At 36.3% G+C, this 21,416-nt stretch overlaps 41 non-coding genes across 41 annotated transcripts in view; all 41 read left to right on the forward strand.

The window, feature by feature from the left end:
- Window positions 1-187: 187 nt before the first annotated feature.
- On the forward strand, window positions 188-301 carry LOC137590184 (U5 spliceosomal RNA). The gene has a single exon (XR_011034314.1). It is a non-coding gene; the product is annotated as a U5 spliceosomal RNA (small nuclear RNA).
- A 343-nt stretch (window positions 302-644) lies between these two features.
- On the forward strand, window positions 645-758 carry LOC137590189 (U5 spliceosomal RNA). Its single transcript, XR_011034316.1, has one exon. It is a non-coding gene; the product is annotated as a U5 spliceosomal RNA (small nuclear RNA).
- Window positions 759-1,101: 343 nt separating this feature from the next.
- On the forward strand, window positions 1,102-1,215 carry LOC137590197 (U5 spliceosomal RNA). Its single transcript, XR_011034317.1, has one exon. It is a non-coding gene; the product is annotated as a U5 spliceosomal RNA (small nuclear RNA).
- Window positions 1,216-1,558: 343 nt separating this feature from the next.
- LOC137590202 (U5 spliceosomal RNA) lies at window positions 1,559-1,672 on the forward strand. The gene has a single exon (XR_011034319.1). It is a non-coding gene; the product is annotated as a U5 spliceosomal RNA (small nuclear RNA).
- Window positions 1,673-2,015: 343 nt separating this feature from the next.
- On the forward strand, window positions 2,016-2,129 carry LOC137590206 (U5 spliceosomal RNA). Its single transcript, XR_011034321.1, has one exon. It is a non-coding gene; the product is annotated as a U5 spliceosomal RNA (small nuclear RNA).
- Window positions 2,130-2,472: 343 nt separating this feature from the next.
- On the forward strand, window positions 2,473-2,586 carry LOC137590211 (U5 spliceosomal RNA). Its single transcript, XR_011034322.1, has one exon. It is a non-coding gene; the product is annotated as a U5 spliceosomal RNA (small nuclear RNA).
- A 342-nt stretch (window positions 2,587-2,928) lies between these two features.
- LOC137590515 (U5 spliceosomal RNA) lies at window positions 2,929-3,042 on the forward strand. The gene has a single exon (XR_011034415.1). It is a non-coding gene; the product is annotated as a U5 spliceosomal RNA (small nuclear RNA).
- A 343-nt stretch (window positions 3,043-3,385) lies between these two features.
- Window positions 3,386-3,499, forward strand: LOC137590215 (U5 spliceosomal RNA). Its single transcript, XR_011034324.1, has one exon. It is a non-coding gene; the product is annotated as a U5 spliceosomal RNA (small nuclear RNA).
- A 343-nt stretch (window positions 3,500-3,842) lies between these two features.
- On the forward strand, window positions 3,843-3,956 carry LOC137590228 (U5 spliceosomal RNA). Its single transcript, XR_011034330.1, has one exon. It is a non-coding gene; the product is annotated as a U5 spliceosomal RNA (small nuclear RNA).
- Window positions 3,957-4,299: 343 nt separating this feature from the next.
- On the forward strand, window positions 4,300-4,413 carry LOC137590521 (U5 spliceosomal RNA). The gene has a single exon (XR_011034417.1). It is a non-coding gene; the product is annotated as a U5 spliceosomal RNA (small nuclear RNA).
- A 343-nt stretch (window positions 4,414-4,756) lies between these two features.
- Window positions 4,757-4,870, forward strand: LOC137590233 (U5 spliceosomal RNA). The gene has a single exon (XR_011034332.1). It is a non-coding gene; the product is annotated as a U5 spliceosomal RNA (small nuclear RNA).
- A 343-nt stretch (window positions 4,871-5,213) lies between these two features.
- LOC137590238 (U5 spliceosomal RNA) lies at window positions 5,214-5,327 on the forward strand. Its single transcript, XR_011034333.1, has one exon. It is a non-coding gene; the product is annotated as a U5 spliceosomal RNA (small nuclear RNA).
- Window positions 5,328-5,670: 343 nt separating this feature from the next.
- LOC137590241 (U5 spliceosomal RNA) lies at window positions 5,671-5,784 on the forward strand. The gene has a single exon (XR_011034334.1). It is a non-coding gene; the product is annotated as a U5 spliceosomal RNA (small nuclear RNA).
- Window positions 5,785-6,127: 343 nt separating this feature from the next.
- Window positions 6,128-6,241, forward strand: LOC137590245 (U5 spliceosomal RNA). The gene has a single exon (XR_011034335.1). It is a non-coding gene; the product is annotated as a U5 spliceosomal RNA (small nuclear RNA).
- Window positions 6,242-6,584: 343 nt separating this feature from the next.
- Window positions 6,585-6,698, forward strand: LOC137590247 (U5 spliceosomal RNA). Its single transcript, XR_011034336.1, has one exon. It is a non-coding gene; the product is annotated as a U5 spliceosomal RNA (small nuclear RNA).
- Window positions 6,699-7,041: 343 nt separating this feature from the next.
- Window positions 7,042-7,155, forward strand: LOC137590525 (U5 spliceosomal RNA). The gene has a single exon (XR_011034418.1). It is a non-coding gene; the product is annotated as a U5 spliceosomal RNA (small nuclear RNA).
- Window positions 7,156-7,498: 343 nt separating this feature from the next.
- LOC137590765 (U5 spliceosomal RNA) lies at window positions 7,499-7,612 on the forward strand. The gene has a single exon (XR_011034481.1). It is a non-coding gene; the product is annotated as a U5 spliceosomal RNA (small nuclear RNA).
- A 343-nt stretch (window positions 7,613-7,955) lies between these two features.
- On the forward strand, window positions 7,956-8,069 carry LOC137590251 (U5 spliceosomal RNA). The gene has a single exon (XR_011034338.1). It is a non-coding gene; the product is annotated as a U5 spliceosomal RNA (small nuclear RNA).
- Window positions 8,070-8,412: 343 nt separating this feature from the next.
- On the forward strand, window positions 8,413-8,526 carry LOC137590256 (U5 spliceosomal RNA). Its single transcript, XR_011034339.1, has one exon. It is a non-coding gene; the product is annotated as a U5 spliceosomal RNA (small nuclear RNA).
- Window positions 8,527-8,869: 343 nt separating this feature from the next.
- Window positions 8,870-8,983, forward strand: LOC137590768 (U5 spliceosomal RNA). Its single transcript, XR_011034482.1, has one exon. It is a non-coding gene; the product is annotated as a U5 spliceosomal RNA (small nuclear RNA).
- A 343-nt stretch (window positions 8,984-9,326) lies between these two features.
- Window positions 9,327-9,440, forward strand: LOC137590258 (U5 spliceosomal RNA). Its single transcript, XR_011034340.1, has one exon. It is a non-coding gene; the product is annotated as a U5 spliceosomal RNA (small nuclear RNA).
- Window positions 9,441-9,783: 343 nt separating this feature from the next.
- On the forward strand, window positions 9,784-9,897 carry LOC137590263 (U5 spliceosomal RNA). Its single transcript, XR_011034346.1, has one exon. It is a non-coding gene; the product is annotated as a U5 spliceosomal RNA (small nuclear RNA).
- A 343-nt stretch (window positions 9,898-10,240) lies between these two features.
- On the forward strand, window positions 10,241-10,354 carry LOC137590531 (U5 spliceosomal RNA). Its single transcript, XR_011034419.1, has one exon. It is a non-coding gene; the product is annotated as a U5 spliceosomal RNA (small nuclear RNA).
- A 343-nt stretch (window positions 10,355-10,697) lies between these two features.
- Window positions 10,698-10,811, forward strand: LOC137590848 (U5 spliceosomal RNA). The gene has a single exon (XR_011034517.1). It is a non-coding gene; the product is annotated as a U5 spliceosomal RNA (small nuclear RNA).
- Window positions 10,812-11,154: 343 nt separating this feature from the next.
- On the forward strand, window positions 11,155-11,268 carry LOC137590273 (U5 spliceosomal RNA). Its single transcript, XR_011034348.1, has one exon. It is a non-coding gene; the product is annotated as a U5 spliceosomal RNA (small nuclear RNA).
- Window positions 11,269-11,611: 343 nt separating this feature from the next.
- Window positions 11,612-11,725, forward strand: LOC137590279 (U5 spliceosomal RNA). Its single transcript, XR_011034349.1, has one exon. It is a non-coding gene; the product is annotated as a U5 spliceosomal RNA (small nuclear RNA).
- A 343-nt stretch (window positions 11,726-12,068) lies between these two features.
- LOC137590583 (U5 spliceosomal RNA) lies at window positions 12,069-12,182 on the forward strand. The gene has a single exon (XR_011034431.1). It is a non-coding gene; the product is annotated as a U5 spliceosomal RNA (small nuclear RNA).
- A 343-nt stretch (window positions 12,183-12,525) lies between these two features.
- Window positions 12,526-12,639, forward strand: LOC137590284 (U5 spliceosomal RNA). Its single transcript, XR_011034350.1, has one exon. It is a non-coding gene; the product is annotated as a U5 spliceosomal RNA (small nuclear RNA).
- Window positions 12,640-12,982: 343 nt separating this feature from the next.
- LOC137590287 (U5 spliceosomal RNA) lies at window positions 12,983-13,096 on the forward strand. The gene has a single exon (XR_011034351.1). It is a non-coding gene; the product is annotated as a U5 spliceosomal RNA (small nuclear RNA).
- A 343-nt stretch (window positions 13,097-13,439) lies between these two features.
- Window positions 13,440-13,553, forward strand: LOC137590292 (U5 spliceosomal RNA). The gene has a single exon (XR_011034353.1). It is a non-coding gene; the product is annotated as a U5 spliceosomal RNA (small nuclear RNA).
- A 343-nt stretch (window positions 13,554-13,896) lies between these two features.
- Window positions 13,897-14,010, forward strand: LOC137590590 (U5 spliceosomal RNA). Its single transcript, XR_011034432.1, has one exon. It is a non-coding gene; the product is annotated as a U5 spliceosomal RNA (small nuclear RNA).
- Window positions 14,011-14,353: 343 nt separating this feature from the next.
- On the forward strand, window positions 14,354-14,467 carry LOC137590302 (U5 spliceosomal RNA). Its single transcript, XR_011034356.1, has one exon. It is a non-coding gene; the product is annotated as a U5 spliceosomal RNA (small nuclear RNA).
- A 343-nt stretch (window positions 14,468-14,810) lies between these two features.
- Window positions 14,811-14,924, forward strand: LOC137590304 (U5 spliceosomal RNA). Its single transcript, XR_011034359.1, has one exon. It is a non-coding gene; the product is annotated as a U5 spliceosomal RNA (small nuclear RNA).
- Window positions 14,925-15,267: 343 nt separating this feature from the next.
- Window positions 15,268-15,381, forward strand: LOC137590310 (U5 spliceosomal RNA). Its single transcript, XR_011034360.1, has one exon. It is a non-coding gene; the product is annotated as a U5 spliceosomal RNA (small nuclear RNA).
- A 343-nt stretch (window positions 15,382-15,724) lies between these two features.
- Window positions 15,725-15,838, forward strand: LOC137591154 (U5 spliceosomal RNA). The gene has a single exon (XR_011034610.1). It is a non-coding gene; the product is annotated as a U5 spliceosomal RNA (small nuclear RNA).
- A 343-nt stretch (window positions 15,839-16,181) lies between these two features.
- Window positions 16,182-16,295, forward strand: LOC137590315 (U5 spliceosomal RNA). Its single transcript, XR_011034361.1, has one exon. It is a non-coding gene; the product is annotated as a U5 spliceosomal RNA (small nuclear RNA).
- Window positions 16,296-16,639: 344 nt separating this feature from the next.
- LOC137590320 (U5 spliceosomal RNA) lies at window positions 16,640-16,753 on the forward strand. Its single transcript, XR_011034362.1, has one exon. It is a non-coding gene; the product is annotated as a U5 spliceosomal RNA (small nuclear RNA).
- A 343-nt stretch (window positions 16,754-17,096) lies between these two features.
- LOC137590863 (U5 spliceosomal RNA) lies at window positions 17,097-17,211 on the forward strand. Its single transcript, XR_011034534.1, has one exon. It is a non-coding gene; the product is annotated as a U5 spliceosomal RNA (small nuclear RNA).
- Window positions 17,212-17,553: 342 nt separating this feature from the next.
- Window positions 17,554-17,666, forward strand: LOC137590764 (U5 spliceosomal RNA). Its single transcript, XR_011034480.1, has one exon. It is a non-coding gene; the product is annotated as a U5 spliceosomal RNA (small nuclear RNA).
- A 3,183-nt stretch (window positions 17,667-20,849) lies between these two features.
- On the forward strand, window positions 20,850-20,963 carry LOC137590332 (U5 spliceosomal RNA). Its single transcript, XR_011034364.1, has one exon. It is a non-coding gene; the product is annotated as a U5 spliceosomal RNA (small nuclear RNA).
- A 343-nt stretch (window positions 20,964-21,306) lies between these two features.
- Window positions 21,307-21,416, forward strand: part of LOC137590780 (U5 spliceosomal RNA) — a 114-nt gene continuing 4 nt past the window's right edge. The window contains exon 1 of the small nuclear RNA XR_011034485.1: window positions 21,307-21,416. This exon is cut by the window's right edge and continues 4 nt beyond it. This is a non-coding gene — a small nuclear RNA (U5 spliceosomal RNA).

The raw sequence follows: 21,416 nt of genomic DNA on the forward strand, positions 1-21,416 counted from the left end.
TCTCTAAAATTACTCGAGATTAAATAAAGCCGATTAATTTTACCTAATGTACATATTTAATCTGTTGTTTCTTCTGTCAGTTGAGCGCAAAGAGATTTGTTTGTTTTAACATGCTTTCAAGATGAACCAGGACTTAAAGTGTTGTTGTCCGTAAAGGGGTAGATGTGACTTGTACATAGAAAATAGATCACTCTTGTTTCACTTCAGATCGTATAAATCTTTCGCCTTTTACTAAAGATTTCCGTGGAGTGGGACAGCAAGAGTTTTACTCAATTTTTTGCTGCTCTGTGAAAACAGAGCTCACCTGAATGTGTAATATAAAAGATCTTAAGCCCTGTTTTTGTTGAGCTTCTTCAACAACACGGCACATTGCAATGTCTACCTCTGTCCTTTAACAAAAATGAAAATATATGTGCAAGATTACTTTTGTTGGAGGTCAGAGGTGGGGTTTATTTGATCTCTAAAATTACTCGAGATTAAATAAAGCCGATTAATTTTACCTAATGTACATATTTAATCTGTTGTTTCTTCTGTCAGTTGAGCGCAAAGAGATTTGTTTGTTTTAACATGCTTTCAAGATGAACCAGGACTTAAAGTGTTGTTGTCCGTAAGGGGGTAGATGTGACTTGTACATAGAAAATATATCACTCTTGTTTCACTTCAGATCGTATAAATCTTTCGCCTTTTACTAAAGATTTCCGTGGAGTGGGACAGCAAGAGTTTTACTCAATTTTTTGCTGCTCTGTGAAAACAGAGCTCACCTGAATGTGTAATATAAAAGATTTTAAGCCCTGTTTTTGTTCAGCTTCTTCAACAACACGGCACATTGCAATGTCAACCTCTGTCCTTTAACAAAAATGAAAATATATGTACAAGATTACTTTTGTTGGAGGTCAGAGGTGGGGTTTATTTGATCTCTAAAATTACTCGAGATTAAATAAACCCGATTAATTTTACCTAATGTACATATTTAATCTGTTGTTTCTTCTGTCAGTTGAGCGCAAAGAGATTTGTTTGTTTTAACATGCTTTCAAGATGAACCAGGACTTAAAGTGTTGTTGTCCGTAAGGGGGTAGATGTGACTTGTATATAGAAAATAGATCACTCTTGTTTCACTTCAGATCGTATAAATCTTTCGCCTTTTACTAAAGATTTCCGTGGAGTGGGACAGCAAGAGTTTTACTCAATTTTTTGCTGCTCTGTGAAAACAGAGCTCACCTGAATGTGTAATATAAAACATCTTGAGCCCTGTTTTTGTTCAGCTTCTTCAACAACACGGCACATTGCAATTTCTACCTCTGTCCTTTAACAAAAATGAAAATATATGTGCAAGATTACTTTTGTTGGAGGTCAGAGGTGGGGTTTATTTGATCTCTAAAATTACTCGAGATTAAATAAACCCGATTAATTTTACCTAATGTACATATTTAATCTGTTGTTTCTTCTGTCAGTTGAGCGCAAAGAGATTTGTTTGTTTTAACATGCTTTCAAGATGAACCAGGACTTAAAGTGTTGTTGTCCGTAAAGGGGTAGATGTGACTTGTACATAGAAAATAGATCACTCTTGTTTCACTTCAGATCGTATAAATCTTTCGCCTTTTACTAAAGATTTCCGTGGAGTGGGACAGCAAGAGTTTTACTCAATTTTTTGCTGCTCTGTGAAAACAGAGCTCACCTGAATGTGTAATATAAAAGATCTTAAGCCCTGTTTTTGTTGAGCTTCTTCAACAACACGGCACATTGCAATGTCTACCTCTGTCCTTTAACAAAAATGAAAATATATGTGCAAGATTACTTTTGTTGGAGGTCAGAGGTGGGGTTTATTTGATCTCTAAAATTACTCGAGATTAAATAAAGCCGATTAATTTTACCTAATGTACATATTTAATCTGTTGTTTCTTCTGTCAGTTGAGCGCAAAGAGATTTGTTTGTTTTAACATGCTTTCAAGATGAACCAGGACTTAAAGTGTTGTTGTCCGTAAGGGGGTAGATGTGACTTGTACATAGAAAATATATCACTCTTGTTTCACTTCAGATCGTATAAATCTTTCGCCTTTTACTAAAGATTTCCGTGGAGTGGGACAGCAAGAGTTTTACTCAATTTTTTGCTGCTCTGTGAAAACAGAGCTCACCTGAATGTGTAATATAAAAGATTTTAAGCCCTGTTTTTGTTCAGCTTCTTCAACAACACGGCACATTGCAATGTCAACCTCTGTCCTTTAACAAAAATGAAAATATATGTACAAGATTACTTTTGTTGGAGGTCAGAGGTGGGGTTTATTTGATCTCTAAAATTACTCGAGATTAAATAAACCCGATTAATTTTACCTAATGTACATATTTAATCTGTTGTTTCTTCTGTCAGTTGAGCGCAAAGAGATTTGTTTGTTTTAACATGCTTTCAAGATGAACCAGGACTTAAAGTGTTGTTGTCCGTAAGGGGGTAGATGTGACTTGTATATAGAAAATAGATCACTCTTGTTTCACTTCAGATCGTATAAATCTTTCGCCTTTTACTAAAGATTTCCGTGGAGTGGGACAGCAAGAGTTTTACTCAATTTTTTGCTGCTCTGTGAAAACAGAGCTCACCTGAATGTGTAATATAAAAGATTTTAAGCCCTGTTTTTGTTCAGCTTCTTCAACAACACGGCACATTGCAATGTCTACCTCTGTCATTAAACTAAAATGAAAATATATGTGCAAGATTACTTTTGTTGAAGCTCAGAGGTGGGGTTTATTTGTCCCTAAAACTACTCGACATTAAATTAAGCCGATTAATTTTACCTAATGTACATATTTAATCTGTTGTTTCTTCTGTCAGTTGAGCGCAAAGAGATTTGTTTGTTTTAACATGCTTTCAAGATGAACCAGGACTTAAAGTGTTGTTGTCCATAAGGGGGTAGATGTGACTTGTACATAGAAAATAGATCACTCTTGTTTCACTTCAGATCGTATAAATCTTTCGCCTTTTACTAAAGATTTCCGTGGAGTGGGACAGCAAGAGTTTTACTCAATTTTTTGCCGCTCTGTGAAAACAGAGCTCACCTGAATGTGTAATATACAAGATTTTAAGCCCTGTTTTTGTTGAGCTTCTTCAACAACACGGCACATTGCAATGTCAACCTCTGTCCTTTAACAAAAATGAAAATATATGTGCAAGATTACTTTTGTTGAAGCTCAGAGGTGGGGTTTATTTGATCTCTAAAAATACTCGAGATTAAATAAAGCCGATTAATTTTACCTAATGTACATATATAATCTGTTGTTTCTTCTGTCAGTTGAGCGCAAAGAGATTTGTTTGTTTTAACATGCTTTCAAGATGAACCAGGACTTAAAGTGTTGTTGTCCGTAAGGGGGTAGATGTGACTTTTACATAGAAAATATATCACTCTTGTTTCACTTCAGATCGTATAAATCTTTCGCCTTTTACTAAAGATTTCCGTGGAGTGGGACAGCAAGAGTTTTACTCAATTTTTTGCTGCTCTGTGAAAACAGAGCTCACCTGAATGTGTAATATAAAAGATTTTAAGCCCTGTTTTTGTTCAGCTTCTTCAACAACACGGCACATTGCAATGTCTACCTCTGTCATTAAACTAAAATGAAAATATATGTGCAAGATTACTTTTGTTGGAGGTCAAGGGTGGGGTTTATTTGATCTCTAAAACTACTCGAGATTAAATAAAGCCGATTAATTTTACCTAATGTACATATATAATCTGTTGTTTCTTCTGTCAGTGGAGTGCAAAGAGATTTGTTTGTTTTAACATGCTTTCAAGATGAACCAGGACTTAAAGTGTTGTTGTCCGTAAGGGTTTAGATGTGACTTGTACATAGAAAATAGATCACTCTTGTTTCACTTCAGATCGTATAAATCTTTCGCCTTTTACTAAAGATTTCCGTGGAGTGGGACAGCAAGAGTTTTACTCAATTTTTTGCTGCTCTGTGAAAACAGAGCTCACCTGAATGTGTAATATAAAAGATTTTAAGCCCTGTTTTTGTTCAGCTTCTTCAACAACACGGCACATTGCAATGTCTACCTCTGTCATTAAACTAAAATGAAAATATATGTGCAAGATTACTTTTGTTGGAGGTCAGAGGTGGGGTTTATTTGATCTCTAAAATTACTCGAGATTTAATAAACCCGATTAATTTTACCTAATGTACATATTTAATCTGTTGTTTCTTCTGTCAGTTGAGCGCAAAGAGATTTGTTTGTTTTAACATGCTTTCAAGATGAACCAGGACTTAAAGTGTTGTTGTCCATAAGGGGGTAGATGTGACTTGTACATAGAAAATAGATCACTCTTGTTTCACTTCAGATCGTATAAATCTTTCGCCTTTTACTAAAGATTTCCGTGGAGTGGGACAGCAAGAGTTTTACTCAATTTTTTGCCGCTCTGTGAAAACAGAGCTCACCTGAATGTGTAATATACAAGATTTTAAGCCCTGTTTTTGTTGAGCTTCTTCAACAACACGGCACATTGCAATGTCAACCTCTGTCCTTTAACAAAAATGAAAATATATGTGCAAGATTACTTTTGTTGAAGCTCAGAGGTGGGGTTTATTTGATCTCTAAAAATACTCGAGATTAAATAAAGCCGATTAATTTTACCTAATGTACATATTTAATCTGTTGTTTCTTCTGTCAGTGGAGTGCAAAGAGATTTGTTTGTTTTAACATGCTTTCAAGATGAACCAGGACTTAAAGTGTTGTTGTCCGTAAGGGTTTAGATGTGACTTGTACATAGAAAATAGATCACTCTTGTTTCACTTCAGATCGTATAAATCTTTCGCCTTTTACTAAAGATTTCCGTGGAGTGGGACAGCAAGAGTTTTACTCAATTTTTTGCTGCTCTGTGAAAACAGAGCTCACCTGAATGTGTAATATAAAAGATTTTAAGCCCTGTTTTTGTTCAGCTTCTTCAACAACACGGCACATTGCAATGTCTACCTCTGTCATTAAACTAAAATGAAAATATATGTGCAAGATTACTTTTGTTGGAGGTCAGAGGTGGGGTTTATTTGATCTCTAAAACTACTCGAGATTAAATAAAGCCGATTAATTTTACCTAATGTACATATATAATCTGTTGTTTCTTCTGTCAGTTGAGCGCAAAGAGATTTGTTTGTTTTAACATGCTTTCAAGATGAACCAGGACTTAAAGTGTTGTTGTCCGTAAGGGGGTAGATGTGACTTTTACATAGAAAATATATCACTCTTGTTTCACTTCAGATCGTATAAATCTTTCGCCTTTTACTAAAGATTTCCGTGGAGTGGGACAGCAAGAGTTTTACTCAATTTTTTGCTGCTCTGTGAAAACAGAGCTCACCTGAATGTGTAATATAAAAGATTTTAAGCCCTGTTTTTGTTCAGCTTCTTCAACAACACGGCACATTGCAATGTCTACCTCTGTCATTAAACTAAAATGAAAATATATGTGCAAGATTACTTTTGTTGGAGGTCAAGGGTGGGGTTTATTTGATCTCTAAAACTACTCGAGATTAAATAAAGCCGATTAATTTTACCTAATGTACATATATAATCTGTTGTTTCTTCTGTCAGTGGAGTGCAAAGAGATTTGTTTGTTTTAACATGCTTTCAAGATGAACCAGGACTTAAAGTGTTGTTGTCCGTAAGGGTTTAGATGTGACTTGTACATAGAAAATAGATCACTCTTGTTTCACTTCAGATCGTATAAATCTTTCGCCTTTTACTAAAGATTTCCGTGGAGTGGGACAGCAAGAGTTTTACTCAATTTTTTGCTGCTCTGTGAAAACAGAGCTCACCTGAATGTGTAATATAAAAGATTTTAAGCCCTGTTTTTGTTCAGCTTCTTCAACAACACGGCACATTGCAATGTCTACCTCTGTCATTAAACTAAAATGAAAATATATGTGCAAGATTACTTTTGTTGGAGGTCAGAGGTGGGGTTTATTTGATCTCTAAAATTACTCGAGATTTAATAAACCCGATTAATTTTACCTAATGTACATATTTAATCTGTTGTTTCTTCTGTCAGTTGAGCGCAAAGAGATTTGTTTGTTTTAACATGCTTTCAAGATGAACCAGGACTTAAAGTGTTGTTGTCCATAAGGGGGTAGATGTGACTTGTACATAGAAAATAGATCACTCTTGTTTCACTTCAGATCGTATAAATCTTTCGCCTTTTACTAAAGATTTCCGTGGAGTGGGACAGCAAGAGTTTTACTCAATTTTTTGCTGCTCTGTGAAAACAGAGCTCACCTGAATGTGTAATATAAAACATCTAGAGACCTGTTTTTGTTCAGCTTCTTCAACAACACGGCACATTGCAATGTCTACCTCTGTCATTAAACTAAAATGAAAATATATGTGCAAGATTACTTTTGTTGGAGGTCAAGGGTGGGGTTTATTTGATCTCTAAAACTACTCGAGATTAAATAAAGCCGAATAATTTTACCTAATGTACATATTTAATCAGTTGTTTCTTCTGTCAGTTGAGCGCAAAGAGATTTGTTTGTTTTAACATGCTTTCAAGATGAACCAGGACTTAAAGTGTTGTTGTCCGTAAGGGGGTAGATGTGACTTGTACATAGAAAATAGATCACTCTTGTTTCACTTCAGATCGTATAAATCTTTCGCCTTTTACTAAAGATTTCCGTGGAGTGGGACAGCAAGAGTTTTACTCAATTTTTTGCTGCTCTGTGAAAACAGAGCTCACCTAAATGTGTAATATAAAAGATCTTAAGCCCTGTTTTTGTTCAGCTTCTTCAACAACACGGAACATTGCAATTTCTACTTCTGTCCTTTAACAAAAATGAAAATATATGTGCAAGATTACTTTTGTTGAAGCTCAGAGGTGGGGTTTATTTGATCTCTAAAACTACTCGAGATTAAATAAAGACAATTAATTTTACCTAATGTACATATTTAATCTGTTGTTTCTTCTGTCAGTTGAGCGCAAAGAGATTTGTTTGTTTTAACATGCTTTCAAGATGAACCAGGACTTAAAGTGTTGTTGTCCGTAAGGGGGTAGATGTGACTTGTACATAGAAAATAGATCACTCTTGTTTCACTTCAGATCGTATAAATCTTTCGCCTTTTACTAAAGATTTCCGTGGAGTGGGACAGCAAGAGTTTTACTCAATTTTTTGCCGCTCTGTGAAAACAGAGCTCACCTGAATGTGTAATATACAAGATTTTAAGCCCTGTTTTTGTTGAGCTTCTTCAACAACACGGCACATTGCAATGTCAACCTCTGTCCTTTAACAAAAATGAAAATATATGTGCAAGATTACTTTTGTTGAAGCTCAGAGGTGGGGTTTATTTGATCTCTAAAAATACTCGAGATTAAATAAAGCCGATTAATTTTACCTAATGTACATATTTAATCTGTTGTTTCTTCTGTCAGTGGAGTGCAAAGAGATTTGTTTGTTTTAACATGCTTTCAAGATGAACCAGGACTTAAAGTGTTGTTGTCCGTAAGGGTTTAGATGTGACTTGTACATAGAAAATAGATCACTCTTGTTTCACTTCAGATCGTATAAATCTTTCGCCTTTTACTAAAGATTTCCGTGGAGTGGGAAAGCAAGAGTTTTACTCAATTTTTTGCTGCTCTGTGAAAACAGAGCTCACCTGAATGTGTAATATAAAAGATTTTAAGCCCTGTTTTTGTTCAGCTTCTTCAACAACACGGCACATTGCAATGTCTACCTCTGTCATTAAACTAAAATGAAAATATATGTGCAAGATTACTTTTGTTGGAGGTCAGAGGTGGGGTTTATTTGATCTCTAAAACTACTCGAGATTAAATAAAGCCGATTAATTTTACCTAATGTACATATTTAATCTGTTGTTTCTTCTGTCAGTTGAGCGCAAAGAGATTTGTTTGTTTTAACATGCTTTCAAGATGAACCAGGACTTAAAGTGTTGTTGTCCGTAAGGGGGTAGATGTGACTTGTACATAGAAAATAGATCACTCTTGTTTCACTTCAGATCGTATAAATCTTTCGCCTTTTACTAAAGATTTCCGTGGAGTGGGACAGCAAGAGTTTTACTCAATTTTTTGCTGCTCTGTGAAAACAGAGCTCACCTGAATGTGTAATATAAAAGATCTTAAGCCCTGTTTTTGTTCAGCTTCTTCAACAACACGGAACATTGCAATTTCTACTTCTGTCCTTTAACAAAAATGAAAATATATGTGCAAGATTACTTTTGTTGAAGCTCAGAGGTGGGGTTTATTTGATCTCTAAAACTACTCGAGATTAAATAAACCCGATTAATTTTACCTAATGTACATATTTAATCTGTTGTTTCTTCTGTCAGTTGAGCGCAAAGAGATTTGTTTGTTTTAACATGCTTTCAAGATGAACCAGGACTTAAAGTGTTGTTGTCCGTAAGGGGGTAGATGTGACTTGTACATAGAAAATAGATCACTCTTGTTTCACTTCAGATCGTATAAATCTTTCGCCTTTTACTAAAGATTTCCGTGGAGTGGGACAGCAAGAGTTTTACTCAATTTTTTGCTGCTCTGTGAAAACAGAGCTCACCTGAATGTGTAATATAAAACATCTAGAGACCTGTTTTTGTTCAGCTTCTTCAACAACATGGCACATTGCAATGTCTACCTCTGTCATTAAACTAAAATGAAAATATATGTGCAAGATTACTTTTGTTGGAGGTCAAGGGTGGGGTTTATTTGATCTCTAAAACTACTCGAGATCAAATAAAGCCGATTAATTTTACCTAATGTACATATTTAATCTGTTGTTTCTTCTGTCAGTTGAGCGCAAAGAGATTTGTTTGTTTTAACATGCTTTCAAGATGAACCAGGACTTAAAGTGTTGTTGTCCATAAGGGGGTAGATGTGACTTGTACATAGAAAATAGATCACTCTTGTTTCACTTCAGATCGTATAAATCTTTCGCCTTTTACTAAAGATTTCCGTGGAGTGGGACAGCAAGAGTTTTACTCAACTTTTTTCTGCTCTGTGAAAACAGAGCTCACCTGAATGTGTAATATAAAAGATTTTAAGCCCTGTTTTTGTTCAGCTTCTTCAACAACACGGCACATTGCAATTTCTACCTCTGTCCTTTAACAAAAATGAAAATATATGTGCAAGATTACTTTTGTTGGAGGTTAGAGGTGGGGTTTATTTGATCTCTAAAATTACTCGAGATTAAATAAACCCGATTAATTTTACCTAATGTACATATTTAATCTGTTGTTTCTTCTGTCAGTTGAGCGCAAAGAGATTTGTTTGTTTTAACATGCTTTCAAGATGAACCAGGACTTAAAGTGTTGTTGTCCGTAAAGGGGTAGATGTGACTTGTACATAGAAAATAGATCACTCTTGTTTCACTTCAGATCGTATAAATCTTTCGCCTTTTACTAAAGATTTCCGTGGAGTGGGACAGCAAGAGTTTTACTCAATTTTTTGCTGCTCTGTGAAAACAGAGCTCACCTGAATGTGTAATATAAAAGATTTTAAGCCCTGTTTTTGTTGAGCTTCTTCAACAACACGGCACATTGCAATGTCTACCTCTGTCCTTTAACAAAAATGAAAATATATGTGCAAGATTACTTTTGTTGGAGGTCAGAGGTGGGGTTTATTTGATCTCTAAAATTACTCGAGATTAAATAAACCCGATTAATTTTACCTAATGTACATATTTAATCTGTTGTTTCTTCTGTCAGTTGAGCGCAAAGAGATTTGTTTGTTTTAACATGCTTTCAAGATGAACCAGGACTTAAAGTGTTGTTGTCCGTAAGGGGGTAGATGTGACTTGTACATAGAAAATAGATCACTCTTGTTTCACTTCAGATCGTATAAATCTTTCGCCTTTTACTAAAGATTTCCGTGGAGTGGGACAGCAAGAGTTTTACTCAATTTTTTGCTGCTCTGTGAAAACAGAGCTCACCTGAATGTGTAATATAAAAGATTTTAAGCCCTGTTTTTGTTCAGCTTCTTCAACAACACGGCACATTGCAATGTCTACCTCTGTCATTAAACTAAAATGAAAATATATGTGCAAGATTACTTTTGTTGGAGGTCAGAGGTGGGGTTTATTTGATCTCTAAAATTACTCGAGATTTAATAAACCCGATTAATTTTACCTAATGTACATATTTAATCTGTTGTTTCTTCTGTCAGTTGAGCGCAAAGAGATTTGTTTGTTTTAACATGCTTTCAAGATGAACCAGGACTTAAAGTGTTGTTGTCCATAAGGGGGTAGATGTGACTTGTACATAGAAAATAGATCACTCTTGTTTCACTTCAGATCGTATAAATCTTTCGCCTTTTACTAAAGATTTCCGTGGAGTGGGACAGCAAGAGTTTTACTCAATTTTTTGCCGCTCTGTGAAAACAGAGCTCACCTGAATGTGTAATATACAAGATTTTAAGCCCTGTTTTTGTTGAGCTTCTTCAACAACACGGCACATTGCAATGTCAACCTCTGTCCTTTAACAAAAATGAAAATATATGTGCAAGATTACTTTTGTTGAAGCTCAGAGGTGGGGTTTATTTGATCTCTAAAAATACTCGAGATTAAATAAAGCCGATTAATTTTACCTAATGTACATATTTAATCTGTTGTTTCTTCTGTCAGTGGAGTGCAAAGAGATTTGTTTGTTTTAACATGCTTTCAAGATGAACCAGGACTTAAAGTGTTGTTGTCCGTAAGGGTTTAGATGTGACTTGTACATAGAAAATAGATCACTCTTGTTTCACTTCAGATCGTATAAATCTTTCGACTTTTACTAAAGATTTCCGTGGAGTGGGACAGCAAGAGTTTTACTCAATTTTTTGCTGCTCTGTGAAAACAGAGCTCACCTGAATGTGTAATATAAAAGATTTTAAGCCCTGTTTTTGTTCAGCTTCTTCAACAACACGGCACATTGCAATGTCTACCTCTGTCATTAAACTAAAATGAAAATATATGTGCAAGATTACTTTTGTTGGAGGTCAGAGGTGGGGTTTATTTGATCTCTAAAACTACTCGAGATTAAATAAAGCCGATTAATTTTACCTAATGTACATATTTAATCTGTTGTTTCTTCTGTCAGTTGAGCGCAAAGAGATTTGTTTGTTTTAACATGCTTTCAAGATGAACCAGGACTTAAAGTGTTGTTGTCCGTAAGGGGGTAGATGTGACTTGTACATAGAAAATAGATCACTCTTGTTTCACTTCAGATCGTATAAATCTTTCGCCTTTTACTAAAGATTTCCGTGGAGTGGGACAGCAAGAGTTTTACTCAATTTTTTGCTGCTCTGTGAAAACAGAGCTCACCTGAATGTGTAATATAAAAGATCTTAAGCCCTGTTTTTGTTCAGCTTCTTCAACAACACGGAACATTGCAATTTCTACTTCTGTCCTTTAACAAAAATGAAAATATATGTGCAAGATTACTTTTGTTGAAGCTCAGAGGTGGGGTTTATTTGATCTCTAAAACTACTCGAGATTAAATAAAGACAATTAATTTTACCTAATGTACATATTTAATCTGTTGTTTCTTCTGTCAGTTGAGCGCAAAGAGATTTGTTTGTTTTAACATGCTTTCAAGATGAACCAGGACTTAAAGTGTTGTTGTCCGTAAGGGGGTAGATGTGACTTGTACATAGAAAATAGATCACTCTTGTTTCACTTCAGATCGTATAAATCTTTCGCCTTTTACTAAAGATTTCCGTGGAGTGGGACAGCAAGAGTTTTACTCAATTTTTTGCTGCTCTGTGAAAACAGAGCTCACCTGAATGTGTAATATAAAACATCTAGAGACCTGTTTTTGTTCAGCTTCTTCAACAACATGGCACATTGCAATGTCTACCTCTGTCATTAAACTAAAATGAAAATATATGTGCAAGATTACTTTTGTTGGAGGTCAAGGGTGGGGTTTATTTGATCTCTAAAACTACTCGAGATCAAATAAAGCCGATTAATTTTACCTAATGTACATATTTAATCTGTTGTTTCTTCTGTCAGTTGAGCGCAAAGAGATTTGTTTGTTTTAACATGCTTTCAAGATGAACCAGGACTTAAAGTGTTGTTGTCCATAAGGGGGTAGATGTGACTTGTACATAGAAAATAGATCACTCTTGTTTCACTTCAGATCGTATAAATCTTTCGCCTTTTACTAAAGATTTCCGTGGAGTGGGACAGCAAGAGTTTTACTCAATTTTTTTCTGCTCTGTGAAAACAGAGCTCACCTGAATGTGTAATATAAAAGATTTTAAGCCCTGTTTTTGTTCAGCTTCTTCAACAACACGGCACATTGCAATTTCTACCTCTGTCCTTTAACAAAAATGAAAATATATGTGCAAGATTACTTTTGTTGGAGGTTAGAGGTGGGGTTTATTTGATCTCTAAAATTACTCGAGATTAAATAAACCCGATTAATTTTACCTAATGTACATATTTAATCTGTTGTTTCTTCTGTCAGTTGAGCGCAAAGAGATTTGTTTGTTTTAACATGCTTTCAAGATGAACCAGGACTTAAAGTGTTGTTGTCCGTAAAGGGGTAGATGTGACTTGTACATAGAAAATAGATCACTCTTGTTTCACTTCAGATCGTATAAATCTTTCGCCTTTTACTAAAGATTTCCGTGGAGTGGGACAGCAAGAGTTTTACTCAATTTTTTGCTGCTCTGTGAAAACAGAGCTCACCTGAATGTGTAATATAAAAGATTTTAAGCCCTGTTTTTGTTGAGCTTCTTCAACAACACGGCACATTGCAATGTCTACCTCTGTCCTTTAACAAAAATGAAAATATATGTGCAAGATTACTTTTGTTGGAGGTCAGAGGTGGGGTTTATTTGATCTCTAAAATTACTCGAGATTAAATAAACCCGATTAATTTTACCTAATGTACATATTTAATCTGTTGTTTCTTCTGTCAGTTGAGCGCAAAGAGATTTGTTTGTTTTAACATGCTTTCAAGATGAACCAGGACTTAAAGTGTTGTTGTCCGTAAGGGGGTAGATGTGACTTGTACATAGAAAATAGATCACTCTTGTTTCACTTCAGATCGTATAAATCTTTCGCCTTTTACTAAAGATTTCCGTGGAGTGGGACAGCAAGAGTTTTACTCAATTTTTTGCTGCTCTGTGAAAACAGAGCTCACCTGAATGTGTAATATAAAAGATTTTAAGCCCTGTTTTTGTTCAGCTTCTTCAACAACACGGCACATTGCAATGTCAACCTCTGTCCTTTAACAAAAATGAAAATATATGTGCAAGATTACTTTTGTTGGAGGTCAGAGGTGGGGTTTATTTGATCTCTAAAATTACTCGAGATTAAATAAACCCGATTAATTTTACCTAATGTACATATTTAATCTGTTGTTTCTTCTGTCAGTTGAGCGCAAAGAGATTTGTTTGTTTTAACATGCTTTCAAGATGAACCAGGACTTAAAGTGTTGTTGTCCGTAAGGGGGTAGATGTGACTTGTATATAGAAAATAGATCACTCTTGTTTCACTTCAGATCGTATAAATCTTTCGCCTTTTACTAAAGATTTCCGTGGAGTGGGACAGCAAGAGTTTTACTCAATTTTTTGCTGCTCTGTGAAAACAGAGCTCACCTGAATGTGTAATATAAAACATCTTGAGCCCTGTTTTTGTTGAGCTTCTTCAACAACACGGCACATTGCAATGTCTACCTCTGTCCTTTAACAAAAATGAAAATATATGTGCAAGATTACTTTTGTTGGAGGTCAGAGGTGGGGTTTATTTGATCTCTAAAATTACTCGAGATTAAATAAACCCGATTAATTTTACCTAATGTACATATTTAATCTGTTGTTTCTTCTGTCAGTTGAGCGCAAAGAGATTTGTTTGTTTTAACATGCTTTCAAGATGAACCAGGACTTAAAGTGTTGTTGTCCGTAAGGGGGTAGATGTGACTTGTACATAGAAAATAGATCACTCTTGTTTCACTTCAGATCGTATAAATCTTTCGCCTTTTACTAAAGATTTCCGTGGAGTGGGACAGCAAGAGTTTTACTCAATTTTTTTCTGCTCTGTGAAAACAGAGCTCACCTGAATGTGTAATATAAAAGATTTTAAGCCCTGTTTTTGTTCAGCTTCTTCAACAACACGGCACATTGCAATTTCTACCTCTGTCCTTTAACAAAAATGAAAATATATGTGCAAGATTACTTTTGTTGGAGGTTAGAGGTGGGGTTTATTTGATCTCTAAAATTACTCGAGATTAAATAAACCCGATTAATTTTACCTAATGTACATATTTAATCTGTTGTTTCTTCTGTCAGTTGAGCGCAAAGAGATTTGTTTGTTTTAACATGCTTTCAAGATGAACCAGGACTTAAAGTGTTGTTGTCCGTAAAGGGGTAGATGTGACTTGTACATAGAAAATAGATCACTCTTGTTTCACTTCAGATCGTATAAATCTTTCGCCTTTTACTAAAGATTTCCGTGGAGTGGGACAGCAAGAGTTTTACTCAATTTTTTGCTGCTCTGTGAAAACAGAGCTCACCTGAATGTGTAATATAAAAGATTTTAAGCCCTGTTTTTGTTGAGCTTCTTCAACAACACGGCACATTGCAATGTCTACCTCTGTCCTTTAACAAAAATGAAAATATATGTGCAAGATTACTTTTGTTGGAGGTCAGAGGTGGGGTTTATTTGATCTCTAAAATTACTCGAGATTAAATAAACCCGATTAATTTTACCTAATGTACATATTTAATCTGTTGTTTCTTCTGTCAGTTGAGCGCAAAGAGATTTGTTTGTTTTAACATGCTTTCAAGATGAACCAGGACTTAAAGTGTTGTTGTCCGTAAGGGGGTAGATGTGACTTGTACATAGAAAATAGATCACTCTTGTTTCACTTCAGATCGTATAAATCTTTCGCCTTTTACTAAAGATTTCCGTGGAGTGGGACAGCAAGAGTTTTACTCAATTTTTTGCTGCTCTGTGAAAACAGAGCTCACCTGAATGTGTAATATAAAAGATTTTAAGCCCTGTTTTTGTTCAGCTTCTTCAACAACACGGCACATTGCAATGTCTACCTCTGTCCTTTAACAAAAATGAAAATATATGTGCAAGATTACTTTTGTTGGAGGTCAGAGGTGGGGTTTATTTGATCTCTAAAATTACTCGAGATTAAATAAACCCGATTAATTTTACCTAATGTACATATTTAATCTGTTGTTTCTTCTGTCAGTTGAGCGCAAAGAGATTTGTTTGTTTTAACATGCTTTCAAGATGAACCAGGACTTAAAGTGTTGTTGTCCGTAAGGGGGTAGATGTGACTTGTACATAGAAAATAGATCACTCTTGTTTCACTTCAGATCGTATAAATCTTTCGCCTTTTACTAAAGATTTCCGTGGAGTGGGACAGCAAGAGTTTTACTCAATTTTTTGCTGCTCTGTGAAAACAGAGCTCACCTGAATGTGTAATATAAAATTTTTTAATACCCATATTTGTTCGGCTTCTTCAACAACACGGCACATTGCAATGTCAACCCCTTTCCTTTAACAAAAATGAATATATATGTGCAAGATTACTTTTGTTGGAGGTCAGAGGTGGGGTTTATTTGATCTCTAAAACTACTCGAGATTAAATAAACCCGATTAATTTTACCTAATGTACATATTTAATCTGTTGTTTTTTCTGTCAGTCGAGCGTAAAGAGATTTGTTTGTTTTAACATGCTTTCAAGATGAACCAGGACTTAAAGTGTTGTTGTCCGTAAGGGGCTAGATGTGACTTGTACATAGAAAATAGATCACTCTTGTTTCACTTCAGATCGTATAAATCTTTCGCCTTTTACTAAAGATTTCCGTGGAGTGGGACAGCAAGAGTTTTACTCAATTTTTTGCTGCTCTGTTAAAACAGAGCTCACCTGAATGTGTAACATAAAAGATTTTAAGCCCTGTTTTTGTTCAGCTTCTTCAACAACACGGCACATTGCAATGTCAACCTCTGTCCTTTAACAAAAATGAAAATATATGTGCAAGATTACTTTTGTTGAAGCTCAGAGGTGGGGTTTATTTGATCTCTAAAATTACTCGAGATTAAAAAAACCCGATTAATTTTACTTAATGTACATATTTAATCTGTTGTTTCTTCTGTCAGTTGAGCGCAAAGAGATTTGTTTGTTTTAACATGCTTTCAAGATGAACCAGGACTTAAAGTGTTGTTGTCCGTAAGGGGCTAGATGTGACTTGTACATAGAAAATAGATCACTCTTGTTTCACTTCAGATCGTATAAATCTTTCGCCTTTTACTAAAGATTTCCGTGGAGTGGGACAGCAAGAGTTTTACTCAATTTTTTGCTGCTCTGTGAAAACAGAGCTCACCTGAATGTGTAATATAAAAGATCTTGAGCCCTGTTTTTGTTCAGCTTCTTCAACAACACGGCACATTGCAATGTCAACCTCTGTCCTTTAACAAAAATGAAAATATATGTGCAAGATTACTTTTGTTGAAGCTCAGAGGTGGGGTTTATTTGATCTCTAAAATTACTCGAGATTAAAAAAACCCGATTAATTTTACTTAATGTACATATTTAATCTGTTGTTTCTTCTGTCAGTTGAGCGCAAAGAGATTTGTTTGTTTTAACATGCTTTCAAGATGAACCAGGACTTAAAGTGTTGTTGTCCGTAAGGGGGTAGATGTGACTTCTGTAAAAGAAGATAAATCACTCTTGTTTCACTTCAGATCGTATAAATCTTTCGCCTTTTACTAAAGATTTCCGTGGAGTGGGACAGCAAGAGTTTTACTCAATTTTTTGCTGCTCTGTGAAAACAGAGCTCACCTGAATGTGTAATATAAAATTTTTTAATACCCATATTTGTTCGGCTTCTTCAACAACACGGCACATTGCAATGTCAACCCCTTTCCTTTAACAAAAATGAAAATATATGTGCAAGATTACTTTTGTTGGAGGTCAGAGGTGGGGTTTATTTGATCTCTAAAACTACTCGAGATTAAATAAACCCGATTAATTTTACCTAATGTACATATTTAATCTGTTGTTTTTTCTGTCAGTCGAGCGTAAAGAGATTTGTTTGTTTTAACATGCTTTCAAGATGAACCAGGACTTAAAGTGTCGTTGTCCGTAAAGGGGTAGGTGTGACTTGTACATAGAAAATAGATCACTCTGGTTTCACTTCAGATCGTATAAATCTTTCGCCTTTTACTAAAGATTTCCGTGGAGTGGGACAGCAAGAGTTTTACTCAAATTTTTGTCTGCTCTGTGAAAACAGAGCTCACCTGAATGTGTAATATAAAAGATTTAACCCCAGTTTTTGTTCAGCTTCTTCAACAACACGGCACATTGCAATGTCAACCTCTGTCCTTTAACAAAAATGAAAATATATGTGCAAGATTACTTTTGTTGGAGGTCAGAGGTGGGGTTTATTTGATCTCTAAAATTACTCGAGATTAAATAAACCCGATTAATTTTACCTAATGTACATATATAATCTGTTGTTTCTTCTGTCAGTGGAGTGCAAAGAGATTTGTTTGTTTTAACATGCTTTCAAGATGAACCAGGACTTAAAGTGTTGTTGTCCGTAAGGGGGTAGATGTGACTTGTATATAGAAAATAGATCACTCTTGTTTCACTTCAGATCGTATAAATCTTTCGCCTTTTACTAAAGATTTCCGTGGAGTGGGACAGCAAGAGTTTTACTCAATTTTTTGCTTCTCTGTGAAAACAGAGCTCACCTGAATGTGTAATATAAAAGATTTTAAGCCCTGTTTTTGTTCAGCTTAGTGATGGGCAAATGAAGCTTTTGTGAAGCACTGAATCACTTGAGCCAACTGGTTTGAAAATGGGTTCATTCATCGAAGTTTCAGTTATAGTGACCTCTCCTGGCAAAGTTCAAACCCTGCACTGCAAGTTCGTTTGACAAGAAGCTTTCAGCTACACACATGCACAATCACCTCCTTTTTGCTTGCACTTAAAGTATCTTTCATTTTAAATGTTGATATACCCTAGACTAAATATTATATTCTATGCACTTATAATAATTGACAAATGTGTGGAGTGTTGTTGAGTAGAGAATGCAGGGAAAATCTGGTATTGGTTGGGTGTGCTTGTGCAACTATGGAAGGGCTGATAATTTGGGATGAGGGTGGTCAAAGATTTTTATTTAGATACATAATTTTTTCAACAGTATTTGGGTTAAGTCTGTTTCTTTTCTTGGTGACAATTTCTCCACATTTGGAGAAGACTCGTTCACATGGAACAGATGAAGCAGGTGTGCATAAAATTTTTTTCGCCAGTTTAAACAAATTAGGATAAACACTCTGGTGGTTCTTCCAGTAATCCACTGGGTCTTCTGACCTGGCCAGTGGTGGTTCGGTCAAGTACCGCTGCACCTCCACAGTTGCGTCTGCAGTCGCATTCCTTGCCCTCCTTGCATCCGAAGCATCTCGATCCAGCGTTTCCCAAAGGTTCCTATCTGAGAGACAAACACGACAACAATCATCAGCATTTTAACTTATTAGAAAAAAAATACTATTCATAATATTACTTGTTGATGTTAGAGTTTCAGCAGTTGCTGGTTGAGCCGATGTGGAGGGCTGTTCCTCAGAGACTGTGGGGAGGGTGGTTTTGTTCCTTATACATTCGAAGCACTGTGCTGTCAGTCGCCTCACTGCTGCCTGGGCCTGTCCTTGATTGTAGAATCTAATAGTTTTAAATCTTGGATCCAGCAGCGTCGACATTGTCAGTGCCGTTTGGCTTTCCGCGGTCTCAAATTTATTTTGCATCATACACACTAAGTTTTGTCCCAGTTGTTTCGCTGTTTCATGGGTTGTTTTTCCCGTAGTGTCAAACAAATACAACATAAGCATTTTTACCATTGGGATCACTTTGGACACTGACACTCTCTTTTCCTCAGAGAGTTCGACCGTTGCCTGGTGAAAGGGGGAAAGTAATTGGAGGCATGTTGCTGTCGTGTCATATTCATCAGAAGACAGTGGGATGACATCATTTTTTAGTGTTGCCAGAGCTGCACCCACTGACTGTCTCTCTTCGTATAAGCGTTGCAGCATGAGGAAGGTGCTGTTCCAGCGTGTGTCCACCTCTTGAATGAGTTTTTTGACAGGAATGCCCATCTGCTCTTGAACTTCTTTCAGCTTTTCTTTGGCTGTTGTGCTGGCTCTAAAGAAAGACACCACCTTCCGTGCCCTTGTGCGTAGTTCGTTGAGGCCAGGGGTTGCATCCAGAGACTTTTTAACGACCAGATTCAAAGAATGTGCAAAACAGAGTGCATGTCTCAAGTTAAGCATTCTGACAGAAGCAAGCATATTGGCTCCTGCGTCAGTCACAATTGAGGTCACTTTTCCCTCAAGGCTCCATTCCTCCATCAGAGATCTTGTGGCTGCACTGATGTTAGCTGCAGTATGTGCTTCAGGGAACGGCACCACTCCCAGGAGCACTGTGTCCAGCTTCATCGGGTCCTCCATGTAGTGGCAGGTCACTGCAAGATAGGCCTCCATGTTAATGGATGTCCACATGTCAGCAGTGAGACTCACAGCCTCCACCCTCGCCATGACAGCCTTGGCCTTGGTCTTCTCCTCATATCTCTGAAGCACCGTGCTCTTGAGAGCTCACCTGGATGGAAGAACGTATGTGGGATCAAGCAATCCCACAAACTCCTTGAAGCCACAGTCATCCTCGATGGAAAAAGGCTGTGAGTCTTTCACCACCATATTTACCAGAGCTTCATCCAGCTCTCGCTTCCGGTCCACTATGACAAATAGAAATAAGTAAATGATTAAAATAATACAAGAAGATTGATGTGAAACTTCACTTAAGTTAAGCTGGCCTACGACTCATGAAACACAGCCAGACCACATTGTGTTAGTGTGTCTAATAATATAATAATATAGCCAACCTTGATTTGCGGTCCCCTGATTTCCAGCAGCTCCATGTTTGGCAGTGAAGTGCCTAATCATGGAGGAAGTATTCCCATGATACTTCAGCTCAGCAGAACACACCAAGCACTGGACCTGGACAGAAAGTTATTTGTTAATAATAATACAGTTTGACTCTATAAAGCTGTTACATTAACAGCATAATTTATTATCATTAATCAATATACACGGATGGAAGACCATAGCTGTAGCTAGTTACTGTTAGACATGTAACTTCCTTCATTACAGATGTGACAGTACACCTACCTTATCTGCAGCAATCAGAATGAAGTGTTCCCACATTTCAGAACGACCTCTCTTCCTGGCTGGCTCCATAATGATCAAATGATCCAAAAAAGCAACGCAAAGCAATAACAACAACAACAACAACTCTCCGACAAAAACCCACAAACGGTGCATTTTCCAGAGCGTATATAAAGGACTTTTGGCGCTAACATTCAAAACTGTCACAGGTGAGGAGGCGTGTCAGTGAATGACATCCTTGGACCGCGAACCAGTCAGGTGGTTCCCTCGGGAAACGAAGCAGTTGCTGCTTTGGACGTCATTGTCACGTGACTATCTTCCGCCCCAAAGCAAGCTCCGAAGCAGTGGTTCTATTGAAGTGTAGTTCTAGGGTTTGAAACGTGTACCGAAGCTTCAGTGTCGAACTGCCATCACTAGTTCAGCTTCTTCAACAACACGGCACATTGCAATGTCAACCTCTGTCCTTTAACAAAAATGAAAATATATGTGCAAGATTACTTTTGTTGGAGGTCAGAGGTGGGGTTTATTTGATCTCTAAAACTACTCGAGATTAAATAAAGCCCATTAATTTTACCTAATTTACATATTTATTCTGTTGTTTCTTCTGTGTTGAGCGTGAAGAGATTTGTTTGTTTTAACATGCTTTCAAGATGAACCAGGACTTAAAGTGTTGTTGTCCGTAAGGGGGTAGATGTGACTTGCATATAGAAAATAGATCACTCTTGTTTCACTTCAGATCGTATAAATCTTTCGCCTTTTACTAAAGATTTCCGTGGAGTGGGACAGCAAGAGTTTTACTCAATTTTTTGCTGCTCTGTGAAAACAGAGCTCACCTGAATGTGTAATATAAAACATCTTGAGCCCTGTTTTTGTTCAGCTTCTTCAACAACACGGCACATTGCAATTTCTACTTCTGTCCTTTAACAAAAATGAAAATATATGTGCAAGATTACTTTTGTTGGAGGTCAGAGGTGGGGTTTATTTGATCTCTAAAATTACTCGAGATTAAATAAACCCGATTAATTTTACCTAATGTACATATTTAATCTGTTGTTTCTTCTGTCAGTTGAGCGCAAAGAGATTTGTTTGTTTTCATATGCTTTAAAGATGAACCAGGACTTAAAGTGTTGTTGTCCGTAAGGGGGTAGATGTGACTTGTACATAGAAAATAGATCACTCTTGTTTCACTTCAGATCGTATAAATCTTTCGCCTTTTACTAAAGATTTCCGTGGAGTGGGACAGCAAGAGTTTTACTCAATTTTTTGCTGCTCTGTGAAAACAC

This window comes from Antennarius striatus, chromosome 2 (genome assembly GCF_040054535.1).
Source record: "Antennarius striatus isolate MH-2024 chromosome 2, ASM4005453v1, whole genome shotgun sequence".
NCBI lineage: Eukaryota > Metazoa > Chordata > Actinopteri > Lophiiformes > Antennariidae > Antennarius > Antennarius striatus.